Below are 4,468 nucleotides of genomic sequence, written 5' to 3'. Positions count from 1 at the left end.
AAAAACATTGGGAAGGAAATGTTGCTTACACTTTGAAAGCAGGAATGGATTACAAATGAGTGCTGGAAAACAGTTTCTTGAATTGGTGATGAGCTCATAAAAAAAAAAAGATACTGCCACCCACAAATGTAGAGTTGTTTTCTCCTTTCTCTTCCAGACATCACTTGGCAGGATTCTGTAGCTAACTACTCAGGTACAAGCTGAGTATGAGAGAGGGTTCTTGACCAAGGGCTAGTCTATTAAAAGGAAGAAAAAAATATGCACACTGTTAGGGTCTCCTCAGATGTGTCTTTTAGTTCATCCACATGGTGATAAGGGGAATCAAAGTAGAAGGAATTCAAATCTGCCCTTTGCTATTGGTCACCATTTCTGGGAAAAGAAATGGGTTTGGGATAATTTTCATTCTTTGTGCATGTTATAATGGAATTGGCAAATACTGCTGCAGTCACATATAAGGAGTATAAGATTGTGGACTGAAAAAGGTTAACTTTGCTCTACATTTCTCTGTTCTGGCTCCCATAGTCTTCTATCCTGGAGAGTAGTACATGTTTTAATGAAAAGCAAAAATTATTCCCAGTTCACATACTGCCTTTCTTTAGGCTCAATCTTTTCTTGTTCACAAGGGAAAAATGCTTTTTGAATAGGAAATTTGAATCATTCCACAAGGTTTTTGGACTTATTGGCCAGGCTATGTAGTGCTACAATACTACCAGTACTGCAGAATGACAAGGCATGATAGCTGTTTCAAGAGAGCTACTAAATTATGCATAAGGTCCTCTGTAGGCACATATTGACTTAGAAAACCACAAGTTAGCAATATCTATGTTGTATTATATCTCTTTTATTTTATTAAATTTTCCTAATTACATTTTAATCTGGGCCCTACTCAGGAGTGTTGGAGGTTTTAATATGTCCTATGTGTCATGTGTTTGACACCTCTGCTTTAGAGGAGGATCTGTAAAGCAAAAACATCTATTTGTTTTTCCAAAATGACTAGTTCATAGTCCCACCAACAGTGCATTAAAGTATCTCCACCTTCCACTCCCTAGTCACACCACCACCATGGTAGAGCTTGGGAAGACTACTAAAAATCAAGTTAAGTCAAAGAAAATGACTCATCTGACAAAGGGGATAGAAGACAGTGAAGACACATAGAAGACATGTCAGAAGATGAAAAAGAAAGCAGTGGGGAAGAAGTTGTGGTCCCTCAGAAGTTCAAAAGGTTATACCAGCAAAAAGCTACCACCACATAAATAGCCAAAAAGGCTATTTTGCCCCCACATGTGCCAAGAAAGTAGTCATGACTCCTGGTAAGAAGGTTGCCATGGTCTCTGCCAAGAAAGTGGCTACCCTAGCCAAAATTTTCATCATTACAAGCAAGAAGGTAGCCATTCCAGTTAAAGCAGCACATCCTTTCCCCCACCAAAGAGGAAAAAAATGGAAAGAATGTCAAGAAAGAGTACAGTGAATCTGAAGAAGAGGACAGTAAAGATGAGGAGGGTGAAGAAGTCACTTAAAGTCAGAAAAATGGGAGGTGCTCCAGCCAAACAATAATCTAAGGCTGAAGAGGAAGAGGAGAAAGTTGATAGTGATGTATAAGGATGAAGATGATTCTGAAGAAGAAGCTATGGATACCACCCCTGTCAAAAGGAGGGCTGTTTCTGTGAAAGCTACCCTTAGGAAAGCTTGGAAAGTCAAGGACTCCAGGAGGAGGAGGGAGATGAAAATGAAGAGAAGGAAGATGAAGAGGAGGAGGACGAGAAGGAAGTGTCTGTCAAAGAAGAACCAGGAAAGAGGAAAAAGGAAATAGACAACCAGAAAGTGAGCAACTAGATGACTTAATGGATAGGAATGCTGGACCTGGAGTCAGGAAGACCTGAGTTCAAATCCAGCCTCAGACACTAGTTGTGTGACTCTGGGCATGTCACTTAACTTGTTTGTCTTAATCCACTGGGAAAAGAAATGGCAAGTTACTCCAGTATCTTTGCCAAGAAAATCCCATGAACAGTATGGTCCACGAGGTCATGAAGAGTCAGACACAACTGAATTAACTCAACAACAACAACAACAACAACAAACAGAAAGCCCCCAAAACCAAGAAACAGAAACTGGAAACTGAAGCATCTACAAAATTTTGACAAAACTATTTCTGAGCTAAAAACTGGCATCATGAAAAAAAAACCAAAAGCAAAACAAAACTTTACTGCTGTAGGCATCTTCATTGGTGCCACGAGGAAGTTTGGCTATGTGGAATTTGAATCAGCTGAAGACATAGAAAAGACTCTGGAACTCAGTGGCTCCAAAGTGCTTAACTCTGAAATGAAGATGGTAAAAGCAAAAGAGAAACATCAAGACTGAAGATACTCTTTGCCAAGAATCTGACATATGATGTAACTCAAGAGGAATGCAAAGAGGTCAGACTGATCTGCACCAAGGATGGGACACACTCAAAGGAATTGCCTACATTGCATTTAAAATAGAAGCAGACATGGAAGAGAAACAGGGAACCAACATTGATGGTCAGGGACTCATTCTGGACCACACAGAGGAGAAAAGTACAAGAAAATTTGGGAGGAGGAAAGAATAATTCCTGGAGTGGGAACAAAAACAAGCCAGCAGACTCAAAGACACCAGTGCTGAATAACTTGCCTACAATCCCACTGAAGAAAATCTGCAGGAAGTGTTTGAGAAGGCAATGTCTATCAGCTTGTCAAAGAACAACTAAGGCCAACCTAAAATGTCTGCATTCATTGAATCTGTCTCTGTGGAAGACAGAAATGAAACTTTGAATTCTTATAACAGTATGGAAATTGAAGGCAGACTTATATGACTGGAGTTAAAGGGACAGAAGATAGCCAATGACACACCAAGGAGCCAGTTCTATGAAACTTTGTGCTTGGATGGTCTATATAAAGACATGATAGAAGAAACATTTAAAGATCTGTTTCATGGCTCTGTAGGTGCCAGGGTAGGCATAGACAAGGTGACAAGATTGTCTAAAGCAGTGCTTCTTAAACTGTGGGTTGTGACCCCATATGCGGTGGCAAAAAAATTGGAAACAGTAAAAGGTTTCCAAAACACAATGACCAAAAATTAATTAAAAATCAACCACGTAATGAATCCAAGGTGTTTCTGGCAGTGCTTGCCCATGCTGCATCCTGCAACTTCACTGCAGCCTTGGTTCTGAATACAAAACTTGCACACTTTGCACTGTGCATGCCCTCAGGTCATGCCACACCAAGGAATGCTGCTAAAGCACAAAAAAAGGGGTCATGAGTGGAAAAAGTTTAAGAAGCCCTGATCTAAAAGATTTGGTTTAGGGGACTTCAGCTGAGAAGAAGATGCTAAACATGTGAAAAGGGCCTTGGAAAACAAGGAGATTGATGGAAACAAACTAATTCTGGCCTGGGGTAACCCCAGTGGCTTTGGAGGCCAAGGGAGCAGTCATGATGGTGGTGGTCATGGTGGAGGCTTCAGTGGCTGAGGAGACGGTGGGTAGGCCAAGGGATCTTTGGTGGCAAAGAAAGAAAATGAAGTTTGAATAGCTTCTCCGCTTTCTCTTTCCCCATGCTATTTGAATGGACTCTGGGAGTTTTATCCTGTTGTCTAATCATTGAAATATTCTTCTCTGGACATCCCAAGACAAATGTGCAGTCTGGAGGTAGTCTTGGAAAAAACTGGATGACATTTCAAGAAAGATGGCATGTTGCTTTTGACTAGCTAGATGTTCAATATAAACTTTTTGCAGTGACAGGTAATAGATGTGGGAGGTAACCATTTTGTCTGTGAGTTGTCTTGAGTTTATAATGTTATGCCCCATGTACAAAACCATTTTTCTACCAAAAAAAAAAAAAAACAGGTAAGAGAAGCACAGCTACCCATCTATCAGAGCCCACACAGTATATAACTGGCAGACTGACACATTTCAAATCATTAAGTGGTTGGACACACTGAGGCAAAGAGACAGAGAGAAAAAGCAAACTTAAAATACTACACCAAATATTTTAGTGCTTTAAGTAAACGGGCACCCATCAAGTGTAATAATTTTTATTAAAATCCTATAGGGAAGAAAGTACTAAGCATCGTGCTGCAATTTGCCAGATGTTTCCAGATTATTTTTTCTCTTTTCATCACAATTGAATTAATCACTTCCAATGGGTCAAACTGTAATGAAAGGGAAAATAACTTATGGACATAGCAACTTTACAAATAATAATAATAGAACAGAATTTTAAAATAAAATCATTCCCATTAAGGAATATTAATTATGAAGGAGTTATTGAATATATGAATTAGTTGTATAAGTGAAAAGGAGCTCAATCTCCTACACATCTTCATAGTATTTCCCTCTTACTCAAATTAGCATACATTACGGTTTCTTAATTGATGAAGTACGGGCATATGCATGGATGCGCAAAGGGACAATGATAGCTAATCAGCAAGCACTCATATGAAGATAATGTAAAAC

At 39.4% G+C, this 4,468-nt stretch overlaps 1 pseudogene; it reads left to right on the top strand.

Moving 5' to 3' along the window:
- The first annotated feature begins 1,062 nt into the window (after positions 1-1,062).
- LOC114046344 lies at positions 1,063-3,484 on the top strand (annotated as a pseudogene).
- Positions 3,485-4,468: the final 984 nt, after the last annotated feature.

The sequence above is a fragment of the Vombatus ursinus genome, unplaced genomic scaffold (assembly GCF_900497805.2).
Source record: "Vombatus ursinus unplaced genomic scaffold, bare-nosed wombat genome assembly UNPS02000577.1, whole genome shotgun sequence".
Taxonomy (NCBI): domain Eukaryota; kingdom Metazoa; phylum Chordata; class Mammalia; order Diprotodontia; family Vombatidae; genus Vombatus; species Vombatus ursinus.
Note: the sequence above shows the minus strand (reverse complement) of the source record. Positions and strands in the feature narration are given on the sequence as shown.